Here is a 17132-nt window from a genome sequence, read left to right as displayed (position 1 = left end):
CTTGAGATGTTGCAAAATTTGTTTTACTTGATCCGTTCAGGTCAGAATAATGTAAATAGATATTCTGATCTTTGCTTCTGAGCATATAGAAAAGCAAAGTGTGCAGATGAAGCTGTATGGTGCTCTCAGCCACTGACCACAACACCAATAATCTTATCTACTATTCTCTATTATCTTTTATTTGGGCTCTTACAATGCATGTCATTTTGGCTTCCGTAAATGGGACATCTGCATTTTTCTTAAGGGACAAGAGAGGCTGCTGGGTCTTCTTCAAGATCTTCAAAAACCTCCTGGATGTGGGCCCATGCACCACGCTCTGGGTAGCCCTTCTGGAGTAGAGGTTGAGCCAGACAGACTGAGAATTCCCTTCAAACCTCATAATTCTGAGATTCTATGAATCACGATGCATTTGAAGTACAGTTAGCAGAAGGGCTGTGCAATGTGAGAGGAAGAAACTGTATTTCCATAGTTACTCAACCTTTTTCCCTGTATTTGCTACCTTTCAATCTCTTCACATTGGTTCATATTGCTATCTGGCACCTTTTTTATGATGTGTTGAACATCATATTATCATTACTGGAATTTAAATTACATTACATTTAAAAGACTAATTACAAAAACAGTGATGGAAAAATCCCTACTGCTTCCATATTCTTCCATAGGCTTCGTCTCTAATGTACCTTTAAATGCTTAAAGTGTTCATTTAAATGATTTAACTATATGTTTCCGGTGATATTTACATTCTTAACTTCTGGAACTACTGAGACAGCCTTGACTGAAATGCAGTTGATTTTTATTACATGTAGAATTGCACAAATGGAAAAAGAGATTACTCATTTGTCTCCCCTAACATGAATTGCTTTCTTCAGGACAGAACAAACTTATGTTGTTTGTTTTCCATTCACCCAATAGAAAAATAAATAGTAAATGTGAAAAATTGTATATTTTTGGGTTGATCAGTTTAAAATTTCATGCTTTTAGTAAAATACTTCATTTTATTTTTAGCCCTTCTAAGAGGCAAAGGAAAAAAATGTAATTTAATGTAAAAGACTTCAAATTTTTTTTTTTTTAACTTCCAAGTTAGACACCAATACTCATTGACTCACGAAAATGGAAATGAATTTCATTAATATCTTTCCATGAATATTTTCTCAAGTTTTCAGGTTCAACTTTGTTTCTATTAGTTTTTAGGTCAAAGATATACTTGCTAGTTTTTAAAGTCAGAAATTCCTTCTGAAGTTAACTCACATTCATGAATAATTTGCACAGACCCCATGGCACTTTCCAGTTTATATGCATGTAACAAAGTTCAAGTTTAAAGATGGACAAGCAAAACGCCTCCAATGCAGATGTAGTCTTTCTACATTTTCAATAGCTTAACTTTATTACAACATTATTAATGTAAATAAAGATTATCTAATACCAGTATCTAATAACAGAGTAATTTTAAATAACTCCACTGACTTAAGTAGCAGACAAAAAGTAATCCCAAAATATTTTGCCGAACTGAGTTTTTTTTTTATCCTCCAAAATCATCTTCTCACTGGGAATCTTCTGATGACTTAATTGAACAGAAAATAATTCCCTTAAGAGAATTCATTAGAATATGAAATTTTAAATTAAACCATGTATTTTAAAGTCTGTGTTAATTAGTATCTACAGGATTCTGCAAGGAGTTTCTGCATCAAAGAGTATTATGACTCAATATAAGATATATTCAAAAAACAGAAATAAAAAAGTAGTGATGAAATATTCATCAAGTGAGCAAATTCTTCCACTTCATAAATATTTCATGCCTTAAACTAGCAAATTTTAGCCATGACTCTGCATGAAAAGGACAAAATAGCATGCACTATATATATATACGTCTATACATTTTAAGAAAGATGGACATATACACACATGCGTATGTATACGTATATGCCTTCCTACTGTAAGCTGGCAGAGCAAAATGTCTGATTGCTATCTGTAGTCAATGCTTAAAGCAAAACAGCAATATTTGACTGAATTTCCTTCACTTACATATCATCTTATTGATTCTTTGTACCACACAAAGGTCTTTACATGAGATCCACTTTATAAATGTAGAAGTGACTGACTGAATTTATTGTCTTCTGATGACCTGGAATAAATCAATCAAATCTTTACACATTTATATTACTTTCCACTGCCTGTGTTTATTTTAGTGCACTGTCTTCAAGCTCGAGAAATTTTTAAATGGCCTCTCACTCACTAGGGGCCAATTCAGACCTATATAATGCAGGTATAAAGCCCACCAAAACCAGTGGAGTTTAGACTATGCAATGCAAAATCCAATCTAATGGCAGAAGGATAATTTCACTGTAATTAAGTCAAGGTTTCCTAGCATAAAGCAACCTTGTAAATTCTGCTTCCAATTTTGCCATGAGAAAAGCATACTTCAGTGAATAAGAAATATAATGAAACAATAGCTGTTTTCCAAAACATGATATACTGCAAAAACCTGCAGCCTTCATGCCATGTACAACCTCCAAAGTTCGAGGAATGTCAGTAGTTGCAGGTCAGTGGTTACAATGTAACAACAAGGTCAATCAAGCCATAGGATAAGTTCTTTTTTTCTTTGTTGTTCTTCGTTGTTTTTTTCTTTTTTTTTTTTTTTTTAAATATTGACAGAAGCTTCTGTGATCCTCAGGGGAGGGGATAACCCAATTTAACGAGCTTTTTTTCCTTTTTTTTCCTTACACCTGATTTAAAAGTGACCAGCTGACACCATACAATCCCTAGATTTAGAAGCATCATGCAAACTAATGAGTGGCAGCTGTTGTTTCCTAATAACATTAAGGACGAAAGAAGTTAACAGTGAATTGTTATTATTAATAAAAATGAAACCAGTAACCTGAAATCAAGCACAACAAAAAGATTTCTGTCCATGTCTTGTCTCCTTCATCTTCTAAAAGCCCTTTTATCTTTCTTTCTTAGTCACCTTTAAGTTTTTAAAGGGTTACTTGTCTGTTTTCTGAACTGTTTGTTCTGCACTGCTTAGTGACATGAATATTGTTCTGTTTTTTTTTTAATTAAAAGTACAAATTACTTTTCTAAAAATCTCCCAATGAAAATCCTGCAAATAAATTAGGGTGTTATTTTAACTCAATATGAACTTCCATGTTTCTTCCTTTCTGTGTGCTGTGTGTATCTTCAATTACTATTATCCATGAGTTATTTTCACAAATTGTTTGCATCACTATAGTAGCTTGGGGATTTGTTTCCACCCTATGATGCAAGTGACACTAAATCTCTAGGTTGTGCGAGTACCAAAGTTCTCAGTCTGAGTCTCAAACAAGAGATTGAATGAGGTGCTTGTGAGTCTCCCAGGTCACACATTCCCCATGGTCTGCCTTGGCCACTGCAAGAACGCGCTTGTTGTCTGCTGCTGTTTCCAATAAAATTATACATATAGGTTGTCACCACCTTGTACCATTATCAGAGGCTACTTTTTCCTTTATCTTTTCAGTAAGAATGCAGCAGCATTCATCAGTCATAATGGCAGTTGTGCCCGTCAATATGTTAACCAAGAACCCACCTTCCAAAAATGTGTTAAAGAAGGTCTGGAACAATCTAGAACTTATTAATCATCCACTGTTTTTGAGGCATGCTACAGATTTAGTAATTGTCAATACTATTATTTTTTTAATTACTGCAGTTTGGAGTAAATCATATCCCTTGTTTTATCCCTGACACTAAGCCACTGGCCATTTCTCATGTATTTCTGGTGTAATCCAATCTCCTATAAGATGGCCTGCTTAGTGCATAAGGGAAAGGCTGTGGTTGTTGTTTACTTGAACTTTAACAAGGCATTTGACACTGTTTCCCATCGCATTCTCCTGAAGAATGCTCACAGTTTGGACAGATGTGCTGTTCAATAGGTGAAAACCTGGTTGGGTGGCTGGGTTCAAAAGATTGCTGTGAATGGAGTTTAATCCAGTGAAATCCAGTCATTCACTACAAGAAGAATTTTGAGTTGCTTGAGCATGTGCAAAGAAGAGCAACAAAGTTGGTGAAAGCATTAGAAAACAAGACATATGATGAGCAGCAAATGGAATTGGGGCTGCTTAATTTGGAAGAATCTGAGGGTATGCCTCACCCCTCTCTACAACCATCTGAAAGGAGGCTGCAGCAAGAGAAGTGTTGGTCTCATTTCTCAGGCGAGATAGAACACAAGGAAATGCCCCCAAGTTGCAGCAGGGAAAGTTTAGATTGGGTATCAGGATGAATTTCTTCACAGAAGGGATCATTAGGCATCAGAATGTGCTGCCTGGGGAGGTGGTGGAGTAGTGTCATAGTTTTATGATTTTTGGTTATTGGTATTTCACATCATAATATCAAGTAGTGCACTGGGAGTTAAAAAATTAATGCTCCAGTTCCGTGTATTGTGGATAGTTCCGGGTACCTGGTTCTCAGAAGAGAAGAACTACTACACTTCCCAGAGGACTTTGCTGTTGTTTACCGTTTTCCATTCAGAGGAAAACTAAAAAAAACAAAAAACAGTTAAAACTGTTCACATATCACAAGACGCTCTCTTCTCTTTCCGTCTCTCGTCCCGGCCGCATCTCGCTCCCCAGCTGTCTCACCATTGGTATTAGAGTAAGGCCTACTTTAATTTTGGACACTGTCTCTCATTTTATTGGATTTATTAGCTTAAATTGTAATTATATTGCATTATAGTGTGTTATTTTCCATTCCAATATCTTATTTAGTAAATTAGTTTGTTTCTCCTCAGATTGTTGCCGCTGTGCTGTTTTTAGGCCCATCTCCCTAACCTTATTCCCTTTTCCCTTTCCTGGGGCATGGTTTCGTGGGTCTCCCGCCCCATTAGTCATGGAACCGGGCCAAACCTGCCCGTAAACCTTTGACATTCTTGGTGGAGAATGTGGGCAAAGGCTGCTTTTTAGCTTTGGAACAAATCTCTCTAGTAGCCATCCCTGGAGCTATTTCAGAGACATGTGGATGTGGCACTAAGGGTCATGGTTTAGTGGTAGTGACAAGTTGATGGCTGGACTTCATCTTAAGTATCTTTTCCAACCTAAGTGATTCTATGATTTCAAAATATTATAAGGTTTCATATTATTCATCCTTTCAGTATTACTACTGAAAAATTAATAGGAAGCTCTATTTCTATGTTCGGCTTCTCGCTGGGTATTCGTCACACTGACTCACACAGCCACATGCTTTGTTCAAATGCACACACACACATTCTCCTCCTTTCACACTATCACTGTTGATCTTGCACAATCCTATACAGTTTGCAACATCCAGAGGCCTTCATGTCAAAGATTATGTGGTATGACTGCATTCCAAATTAATATCCATTGCTGCTCCATGGCTTTCTCATCAGCAATCTATATCTACCCAAAGAGATAAGAACGATTTTTCCTGCTTGCCAGACAGTTCTTTTTCTGTCATCTCACCCATTCCTTTTTAATATTAGGAGTAAATATTACAGTAAATGAGATTCCTGGATGTATAGATGTATAGAGGAATACCAAATGTTAATTTGCTTCTTCTCATAACACTACTAAAACTGATCTGGATTAAGTTACCAGTTTTTTTATATCTAAATTTCAGCAACGACATGAGAATACCAAAGAATGAGTAAATGAACACCTCAGAAATGCTACCAGAACTAGAAACACTAGAATTAATCAGAAATTGGGGTTAGGGATTTCTGTTACTCAGGTGATGGAAACACAAAATAGAGAAGCACCTGATCACTGTGTATAAGCATTTAGATACAGAAAACAAATCTGGTACTGAAAAGACTGTAATGATATAGTCCTACAAATTACATACTTCTGCAAATTACATGTGCCACTTACTAATCAGCAAGACTTAATAATGTTTCCTCGTTTCACTTGAACTGCTGGAATCAGTTCCCTCCCCTTCTCTTGTGCTGTTTTGCCAGGCTGTTTTTGCTCTTTTTAATCACACTCTTTTCACCACTTTGTTCTCACCAGGTAGGCCATTGCCGTTATGTTTCACTGCACTGCACTCTGGTTTTCTATTAATCATATTCTCATTTCTGCTCCTATTCTCACCAGAGAGATTGCTGCCACTGTGTTTCACATACCACACACTGGGTAATGACATAAAAACAAATCTGTGTTTATAAAGCTAAATTGGCCCTTTCTTATCCAGATACAGCAGTCAACAGTGTATAAGGGTACAGATAAACTACACTGGTTAAGTCACCCCCCAGATCCCTGCTCTTCAGATATGCAATGAGTAGGCTTCTTAGGTTCCAGGGAGAACTGCTCCACCAAGCTAAGTGAATTCATCACAGAAAACGTGGCTTTATTCTTAGGCAGGACAAAGCCATTAAGTAAATTCAAATGCCTCACAGGCCAATCAGCTCCATAGAACTGATGCAGACATTTGCAAACAAAGGGAAATGGGAGGCAGCAGACAGGGCTGTCATTTATGGCTGCCAAGTCAAGAACAGTGGAGCTACTATGGATCATTTTTGAATGAACAGTGCTCATGGGACAAATGGATACAATACTGTTTGTTACAAACAGAGTATGAAATTAAATTTAGTGGCAAACAAAATTATGTACAAAAAATATGCCATTTAACACAACCTCGATTAACCAGATTATTGTAATTTTAGGATTTATTTTCCAAAAAATGTTTGGATCTTTCTCCATAACTATTGCTATTGCTTTGACTTCAGCAGGGCCAGAGGAAGTATAATTTAATTCTTTCTGTATTTAAATGAAAGTCATATGAAATAAATGCTTAACACATTCCAATTCTAAATTGTATCAAGACTCACAGCCTGCCAATTTATTTTTCACATTCCTTATTTTAGGAAACTTTTTATTTCACGGTGTTTGGGTATTCATATATTCAGCTGCTGTGCTTGAAACAACATTATTTAATGCTGGATTACTGATTCTTTTAAAATACTCAGGTCCCTTCTTCTACCCTGAGAGGACAAGTGATGAACGTACTGATGTTTTGGAAATATCCATAATTTGGATTCTGATTGACATGTTTAATTACTTTGTTTATGCTACATTGGTCAGGGTCTGTTGTTTCAATATAACTAAGACTGATCTCAATGACACTGTCAGTGAGGACAAAGTTAATCTATTGCTTATGTTTGTTGCTGACTTAGGCTAATGTATTGTTCAGCTATGAGCTAATGAGTCCTGCAGATGTTTCTTATTTCATGCCAGAAAAAGCAGAAGCTGAAATTAAATATTTTCTTTTTATGGTCATTATAGTTTTCCTTATAAAATACAGGCCATTCACATTTTTGAGCATATCGAATGACACTGAGAATGCAGTTTTCCTGTCTGCAAAAATTAATCATACAAGACCAAATTCTGGCCTCATTGGACTGTTCAAAATGAAGAATATAACTCAATTAAAAATTGGAAAGAATTTTCGCTTTCCATCTTTGAATCCTGATTCAAAGAATTTTGAATCAAGACATAATCTCTCACTCTGTTTCAACAAGAGTACGTGTTGGCATGTCTTCTTACTTCACAGCCTTACTTCCCCTCACTTGACATGGAAAAAGCCAGGAAGGCATCTTCAGGAATTCCTTGTGCTTAAAGACATACTGAAATCTACTTTGACATATTCAGAATTAGTGTTGTTTATTTCTAGATGATAGTAACCTAATACACTGAATTTAAAAATTAAACTATAAATATTTTTTTTCTTCCATGTTTCTCATGGCTTTAAATCCTGATCCACAGTAATGATTCTGTTATAAGCTTTGATCATACCACTGCCTGTGCATGCACAGCTTTTGTGCCATCACAGGACTGCAACAGGACTCAGGACTCAGCAGCTTTGCTCAGGTGTTTCTATACAGCTATTGTCATCACTATATAAGATAAGAATCCTTACTAATGATAATAACACTCATTGCCATAGTAGGAATGTTGTTAGTTTATATTGTCCTAACAGCAGAAATCTGGTTAATGTTGTGGAAGGACTCATCTACCATGGAAACAGGGTTTTCATATACAGAAGTAAACACAGAGTCTTTTTGCATATCAGAAAATGGGGTGTTCTGGCTTTTGTGATTCTTTTTTTTTGATCAGCAAAAGAAACTTTTAAAATAATATTAATGCTTAGACAAGTATCTTCCACTGAGGAGCTCTAAAATACCAATTTCTGCGCTTAGTATAGGTTCTCATGAGAATCAGATTTTCTTCTTAATTAAATGCAACTTCTTGGAAACTAAGCAAACATCTTGGAACTAAGTTTTTCACTTCTGCTAAGCCCCTAGTCACTGTAGTTTTTGAATAATCTAAGAAATATATTTATTTTAGTAAATGTATGTTACTATAATGTTGGAGAAGAACTGGACAGAATAATGTCAGTTCTCCCATTCCGGTACAATTCTAATCATGTATTACATTTTTCGCAGCTATGACCTCACTTGGCACCTGCCATTTATTGCATGTTCCAGTTTCCAGAAATCCCACATCTCTTTGTTCATCTGATAATCTGCCAAAGCATGTGATTCCGCTCAACATCTTAGAGTCACAGAACCAAAGAATAGTTTGGGTTGGTGAAACCCACACAGAAAAATACTAAGCAGGAAGCTTAATTTGGATATTGCAACAAAACAACTTCTCAGGCATCATCTTCAGCCTACCCAGTGTAATCTTACAGGCTGTGTCCCCCTTCTGTCATTTCTCAAGCTACAGGACAATGTGCCACACTGCCACAAGATGAGATCAGTAGCGAGCACAGTCTTGTTTTCCTTCCAGCTGTAATCCTTTATGAGTAACAGCAAGGAGAAGGTGTACTTCTGCAGAGTAAACTTTTGAAATAACACAGCTTAACCTGTGCACATCCCTTCTTCCTGCTGAAACCGGACAGATTTACAGTTAAGAAACACTACCACGAAGGATTCTTTTAAGTATCCTAATGCCTGAGAATTGTCTGTTTTCATAAAATCATAGAATCATAGAATGGCCTGCATTGAAAAGGACCATAATAATCATCTAGTTTCAACCCCCCTGCCATGTGCAGGGTTGCCAACCACTAGACCAGGCTGCCCAGAGCAACGTCCAGCCTGGCCTTGAATGCCTCCAGGGATGGGGCATCCACAATCTCTTGGCAACCTGTTCCAGTGCATCACCACCCTCTGCGTGAAAAACTTCCTCCTTATATCTAATCTAAATCTCCCCTGTCTCAGTTTAAAACCATTCCCCCTTGTCCTATTGCTATCCACCCTCAAAAACAATCATTCCTTGACCCGTTTTGGTCAGTCCCATCCTCTACACCTTCCACTGTGGAGCTTTTCCCTTACCTGCTTCCTTTATCAACACCCTCTTCACATGACTGGATGGGATCTCTCCTACAACTCTCCAGCACAAAAAAAAATAAAGGAGAAAGAGAGCATAGCTTGGTCACAGTTTTCTTGCCATCCTTGGCTTTTACTACAATACATCTCACATCTTCAGGTATTACCACCATCTTTTTGCAATGCCTTTTTTTTTTTTTTAATAAAACACAGTAATTGTTGATTAATATCCCAGCAATTTAGCCTTAAATACTGAAGCTGTACTTGCTTACAGACTACATTTCAAATGAGAGACCAGATCACTGTCAGTAAATGTTCCTACATGCTAGTATTACATACACAGAAGTCAATTAAAAAAAAAAAAATTCACAATTTGAGTACAGGTAGAATCTGAAAAGTTATGCATTCTTTTTCTTTTTTCAACTTTTACAATGTATTTCATTATACTGCTTCTACTGTTCTTTCAGAAGAAAACATTCATACCTCTTAATAATCTAACAAACCTCAACATGTTTTTCATTGTTTGTACTGAGAAAGGCTTGTTAAATACATAGTAGAAGTGACTTATACTGCATTTGAGAAGAAAAATATTTTGCTTTGTTCTTGAAAAAATGCATTATGCATGAACTATCTTCTAACTAACTAGACACAAACACTTTAACAGACTTCCAACAGCTGACTGAACTGGCAGGACTGCAACCTATGTTAAGGTCTGGGCCTCCTCTGACACAGTGAATAAGCCAGCAAACCTCTAAGACAGAACAGCAATACCTGACACATTGATTTTTCATAGATTCTCCTTACTGAGCAGAATAAATTCAGTCTTGATAGTTTTTGCTTGACTCGTGCTGCCAAGCCATCACCTTCTAGATTTAAATTTAATGAGTGAACCACTTAGCACAACATGAGCATCACACTATTTATGTACACAGATACTTGCCAAGACAAGAGAAACACTAGTTTTGTCCCATTTTTCTTTATATCATAAAAGACAAGAGATTCCATGAAAACTGTTACGTATGTTTAGAATAAAAATGAACATTATGACAGCTACTACTGTAGCACCTACTCCTTCCTCCTTAGGTTTTCCTGTGCTTACAGCTAAAACGACTAGTTCAGTGAACATAGTCAACAGAAGTTGAACAGTCATTGCTGTTTAGAACCATGAGGAAATACATAACGTACTGGCTGGAATTCTGGAAACTAAAGGTTATCTTCCATATTACCTCTGAAACTGAAGTTCTGAACCCACACAAGTGCGCTCTTCTTCTGACACCAGAGAAGGATGCTACAAGGGATAGCACATAAATAGCTAGAGACTGAACTTCTGTGTTCTTTTTCAAAGGTAAAAGCATAATGAATGCATTACAGATCAAGCTGTAATACTACATGTTTGCAAGTATACACTGATGTATAATGAGGGACGGAAATAGAGGTATGCAGGAATTGAAACTGAGTATTTGGAGTATCTCCATAAGGATTTGAAGTGTAAGTATTTGTAACTATTTCTCCCTGTTGAGAGTGCTCAAATGTATCAACTGAATTATTTTATGACAGACCTAAAATAACCCAGTCTGTTCTGACATTGTAGGCAATCCAGGAGGCTCCTGGAACACATCAAGGATAACTTCCTTAGCCAGGTAATACATAGGCCAGCCAGAGGAGATGTAATACTGAACATATTGTTCACCAATGCAAGCAAACTGATCGGTGACGTCAGGAGGCTGCCTGGGGAGCAGCTATCATGCAATGGTGTAGTTCACACTCCTGAGGGATATGAGATAAAGAGTAAATTCAGGATGCTAAATTTTAGGAAAGGCAATTTGCAGCTCTTCAGGGAGTTAGTCAACAAAAACCCCCAGGAAACTGTCATCAAGGACAAGGAAGTGGAGCAGAGCTGGCAGATCTTTAAAGAAGCTTTTCTTAGGGCACAAGAGATCTCCAGGTGTAGGAAGTCAGGAAAGGAAGGCAAGAGATTGACATGGCTGAACTGGGACCTGCAGGTCAAACTGGAGAGCAAGAAGAAAATGCCCAGGCAGTGAAAGGAGGGACAGATAACCTGGAAGGAATATAGCGATGCTGCTAGGCTGTATAGGAATGGAGTCAGGAAGGACAACGCTCAGTTAGAAGTGAACTTGGAAAGAGGTGTAAAGAAGGATAAGAAAAGCTTCAACAGGTACATCAATCAGAAAAGCAACGTCCAAAAATGTGTACACCACTTAGTGAACAATACAGGCAGGCTGGTCCCTCCCACTGTAAGTGAAGATCAGGTTTGTGACCATCTGCAGTCATGTCTATATGAGTCTCAATGAGATGCACCCCAGAATCCTGAGGGAATTGGCTGACAGAGTCACCAAGATGCTTTCAAAGATATTTGAAAAGTCAGGGTGGTCAGATTAAGTCCCTGGTGACTGGAAAAAAGGCAACATCACAATCATTTTTAAAAAGGGTAAATAGGATGGCCATGGGAACTACTGACCTGTCAGCCCCACCTTTGTACTGGGGAATATCATGGAGCAGATCCTCCTGGAAGCTGTGCTAAGGCATATGGAAGACAGGGAGGTGATAAGGGAGAATCAGCATGGCTTCAACAAGAGCAGGTCATGACTGACCAATCTAGCACCTTCTATGATGGCGTAACTGTATCAGTGGACAGGGGAAGAGTCACTGATGTAACTTATCTGAGCTTCAGTAAGGCCTTTGACATTGTCCCCAATAACATCCTCCTCTTCAAACTGTAAATATATGAATTTGATGGGTGGACTGCTTGATGGATAAGGAACTGGTTGCAAGATCATACCCAGACAGTGATGGACAATGGCTCAATGTCTGGATGGAGATCAGTGACAAGTGGCATCCCTCCCCAGTCTGTACTGCAACTGACACTCTTTAATATCTTCATCAATTATATCAACTGTGGGATCAAATGCACTCTCAGCAAGGTTGTGGATGACACCAAGCTCTGTGGTGTGGTCAACATGCCTGAGGGACTAGATGACATCCAGAGAGACTTAGACAAGCTCAAGCAGTGGACCCACGAGAACCTCATGAGGTTCAACAAAGCTAAGTGCAAGGTCTTGCACCTGGGTCATGGCAACACCTACTATCAGTACAAGCTGAGGAACGTAAGGATACAGCACAGCCCTGCCAAAGAAGACTTGGGGATGCTCGTGGATGGCAAGCTGGACATGAGCCAGCAGTGTGCTCTCTAAGCCCAGAAAGCCAACTGTATCCTGGGCTGCATCAAAAGATGAGTGACCAGCAGACTGAGGGAGGTGATCCTGCCCCTCTACTCTGTGCTGATGAGACTTCACCTATGTCCAGATGTGAAGTCCTAGATGTTCACTGCAGGGGAGCTGGACTAGATGGCCTTTAAAGGTTCCTTCTAACTCAAGCAATTCTGAGTGTATAATTCTATGACCTCTCCTATTAGTCTCTGAGGAGAGGAGGAGGGAATAAGTTTAGGACATTACAGTTTTGTGCACATGGACAGATAAACAAAGTAGATTATATATACATGTCTTGTACCCACCCATGTGAAAAAAAAAAAAAAAAACATTAAAAATGTGCATGCATTAATGCATATTTGAATTAGGTACTTGTCAAAAGCATAGATCAGAAGTGTAGAACTATGCATATTTGCACCAATTATGCATGAAGAGATACAAATGAAGCTGAAGTATGGCTTCACCAGATCACATAGCCACCTTTTCACATATACTAAACAAAAAAACAAGCACATGTCCAAATCATTCCCTTGCACATGGTTTTCCAGACCTCAGAATTGGCTGGCTCAGTCCAGTGTGTGATTCAAAATGGAGATGGTATGGATGGCTTGCATCTAGTATGCTGGTATTATATATATAGTCAGAATATCACCAGCTGAAAATGTAAATTTTAATCCTGTTGACTTTTTATGCTTTTTTAAAACATAGAAGTATTATGCTGTCTCCTTTGACTCATAGTGCAATGGCAATTTTCATCCAGGTGCTGCGCTCAAGTAATATAATTAAAATGCTATACTGGTGAAATAATTTAGGACAGAATCTCTACCTCTATAATTTTGGTCTTTAATATTATAATATAAACTTGTCTGAATTATTATTAATCATTATTTTAGAACATCAACAAGTTAACAAAGCTGTTCACCTGTGATATAACATGAAAAGGTCCCAGTATCTCTAAATGAAATTATTCTTATGCTTAATAGAGTCAACATTTTGTTTAAGTATTCAGTATTCAATCTGGATCCAAAATGAAAAGAAAAGGAAAAAGATGCCTGACTAGTCGCTGCACAAAAGAGCTGCAGTGTGAAAAACCAACCTATCTAACAGCCCATGCCACACTGGAATGGTTGTACCTCTCTGGTGTGCCAGGATCCAGCAGCTGAGGGTGTGCACAGTGCCACTTCACCCTCCCTGAACCACCATCCTCAAGCATTTACTAGGAAGAGAAACCATTGGGAGTCTTCTTGCCTAGTTTCCACAGCAGACATCAGGTGGTGTAGCTCAAAGTGTCCATAATAAAAGCTGACCTTACCCTGACAGGAGAAGAAGCCCCTCAGATTGTACTTCGTAAACTAGGTTACAACAACATTGTTTCCATTAACCCAGTATCCAGATTGTCCCAACGTCTCATTAATTTATGCTGAAGCGTGACTGTTACACATAACAGTACCTCTGTGAACTGAAAGCACATTTTCTCCCTATTATTTTGACTGATAATACTCATAGAATTTTTGATAATAAATCTTGGGTCTTTCATATTCTGATTCCCATCTTACTAGATTATTTTATCTAATTGTTCTGTTTGTCTTACTCCTTGTAACAAATCCTACATTTATTCAGTAGTCGGAACTTTCAACTGCAAACTTATGAGGAAGTTCCTGTAATTACACCTATACTAGAACCATATTAAAAAAAAAAAAACTAAGAGCCAGAATATTTTAGTTACTCTCCTTACCCAGGTAATATGGGAATCTGTAAGAACTCTTTGCTGAAAAATGTAAGATAAAAATGTCATCTGGGGTATAGCAGCATTATTTTTCTAAATTAAGAGTTGCATCCACTTCTTAAGAACAAGGTGTATTTGTTCAAGACAGTACTGTTTATATATATATTCCACTTTAAAACCTTAATAAGTTCATGCACTATTCTGAAAATTCACAGAAGACATGGCTAGAAAATAGAGCAGATACATCACACTGTTTTAAACACTCAAGTCTGTATCTGGAACAGACTGCTGAACAGAAAAGGTCAGATCTTGCAAGTGTTTTAACAGATATTTGAAATAAGGAGGGAAGAGTTATAAATATTAAATTTATTGAGAGTAACACTTAAGCACCCTAATTATTCTGCTCCCAAGCACAATGATATTTAATAATGGAGAAAAGAAAAAGAGGTAAGAACCACAGCATCTCTTTATAGCATCAGCATTCCAAAAGAATATTTCTTTATTTCATTACTTTAACTAAAAATACTTGTGGAGAAAAAGGTAAGCAAATGTGATTCCAAATGATGATGAATTTTACTCTGCTTAATGAGCCTTTTATATAAATAGTTTTGCAGAGAAACATCTGGAAAATAACTTGGAGGGGAAAAGAAAGAAAATATAGTAAAGCCCATCTGTCTCCAGGTCTCAATATTCAGCTTCTAATTTTTCTATCTCTTACTGTGGAACTGCAGTGCATTTAGAAACTGCATTAACCTGAGCATCATCAGGTTTTGCATCTGATCATTTTTGCCTAGGAAGTCTAAAATTTTCTAATCTGAATCTCATAGGATGCCAGAATTATCATCTAATTAAAGACTAATTTGCCTTTTCAGCTAAAGAATCAGCTTCCTTCTGGCATTTTTATTTTAGCAAGTTGTTTCCAAGATGTTGAGTCACAACCTTCTAAATAAAAATCCAGGAGAACACTAGATTATATAAAACAAGAATACAAACTGGAGCAGTATTTGAAGAAGAAGAACTTTCTGAAGTCTACATTTTATGAGAAATTACGTCATTGAGGCTCTTCAAAAGCATCAAAACTACATACATGAGCCAAAAAAGCTAAGAAACAGGAAAAGGAATCTATAAAGCTACCACTCAATTTCCAGTAAAACGGAAGAGTAAGTAATCCCTGATCCTCCTTGATAGCTCTTAATGTATTTTAAAAAATCAAAATTTCTCCAACTCTTCATTCTCCTAAGAGTCAGACAAGAAATCATGTAGCTTGGATTTAATGTTGGCAAAAATAAAGGCACATGTACAAAAATCATACATAAGGAATTATCTTTAGGGCAGATTATAGTATACATTAACAATCACAGAATTATAGAATGGCATTGGTTGGAAGGTTTCATGGTTTTATGTTTTTCGGTTATTGGTATTCCACATCATAACATCATGTAGTATATGTACCTGGTTCTCAGAAGAGAAGGACTACTACAGTCCCCACGGTACTTTGCTCCTCTGTTACCATTTTCCGGTCAGAGGGAAAAGATAAAAACTTGCAGATCACAAGACCTTGTTCTTTTTCTGCTTGTCTCTTGTCCTGGCAGCATCTTGCTCCCCAGCTGTCTTATTGTCAGTATTAGAGTAAGGCCTACCTTGATTTTTGGACATTCCCTCTCATTGTATTGGATTTATTAGCTTAAATTGTAATTATATTGTATTATAGTGTGTTGTTTTGCATTCTGATATCTTATTTAGTAAATTAATTTGTTTCTCCTCAGATTGTTGCCACTGTTTTTGCTCTCAGGTCCATCTCCCTACCCTTTTTTCCCTTTTCCCTTTTCCGGGGCGTGGGTCCGTGGGTCTCCCGCCCCATTCGTCACAGAACCGGGCCTGTAAACCATTGACAGAAGGGACCTCAAAGACCATACAGTTCCAACTTTCTTGCACTGGATAAGGTTGCCACCTACTAGGCTGCAGAGGGCCCCATCCAGCCTGGCCTTCAACACCTCCAGGGATGGGGCATCCACAGATTCTCTGGCAGCCTGTGCCAGGGCCTCACCACTCTCTGAGCAAAGAATTTTTTCCTAACATCTAGCCTTCATCTCCCCTGTTTTAGTTTAAAAACATTCCCCCTTGTACTATCACTGAGAAACCCTGTAAAATAGTTAGTCTCTCTTCTATTTATAAGCTTCTTTTTATAACTGGAAAGCCACAATGAGGTCTCCTTGAAGCTTTCTCTTCTCCAGGCTGAACAAGCTCAGCTCCTTCAACCACCAGAAGTGTTTCAGCCCTCTGATCATATTCATGACCCTTCTCTGGACTCACTCCAACAGCACCACTTGCTTCTTGTGCTAGGGGCCCCAGGCCCCTGGATGTAGTTGTCCAGATGGGTTCCCAAAAGGCTGGATAGACAGGGACAATGACCTCCCACTCCCTGCTGGCCACCCCCCTGTTGAGGGAGCCCAGAATACTGTTGGTCTTCTGGGCTGCAAGGATGTCAAAGATTTCATCTGCCAAAAAGCCCATTCTACTAGCAATTAAAAAAAAACCCAAAACTATTTTAAACACATGCACACACACATGAAAAAAGCGGATGGGCTGGGAAGATCCATGTTCAACATCTGCTTTTTCAAGAATTTTGTGTAATCCAACAGTCTAGAACAACTCTGGGTCTGTGCTGCAGCTAATGAGCACCTGATATGCATAACATGATCTTCAGAAAGCATCAATTTCTTCTAAACAGAGCTTGCATGGCTTTTAGAAACTACAGATCTACAGGTCTTTTTTTTCACTAGGCAAAAAAACCCCAAAAATTCTGAACAACAAAGTCAACATAATATGGATGTTCAGTTTAAACAGCCTAGCAGCAAAGTCAGCAGGTCTT

At 37.8% G+C, this 17132-nt stretch overlaps 1 protein-coding gene across 10 annotated transcripts in view; it reads right to left on the bottom strand.

The window, feature by feature from the left end:
• The window catches only part of EDIL3 (EGF like repeats and discoidin domains 3), a 273821-nt gene that overhangs the window by 166276 nt on the left and 90413 nt on the right, over positions 1–17132 (bottom strand). The window contains exon 1 of one of the 10 annotated variants that reach the window (XM_021380112.1): positions 9314–9413. The exons of the other annotated variants lie outside the window; for them this stretch is intronic. The gene's annotated coding sequence lies outside the window, so the exon portion shown is untranslated. Of the gene's footprint in view, positions 1–9313; positions 9414–17132 lie in introns of those variants that run through there. 10 annotated transcript variants of the gene reach the window in all.

This window comes from Numida meleagris, chromosome Z (genome assembly GCF_002078875.1).
Source record: "Numida meleagris isolate 19003 breed g44 Domestic line chromosome Z, NumMel1.0, whole genome shotgun sequence".
In the NCBI taxonomy this organism is placed as follows: domain Eukaryota; kingdom Metazoa; phylum Chordata; class Aves; order Galliformes; family Numididae; genus Numida; species Numida meleagris.
This window is presented reverse-complemented; position numbering and strand designations above follow the sequence as displayed.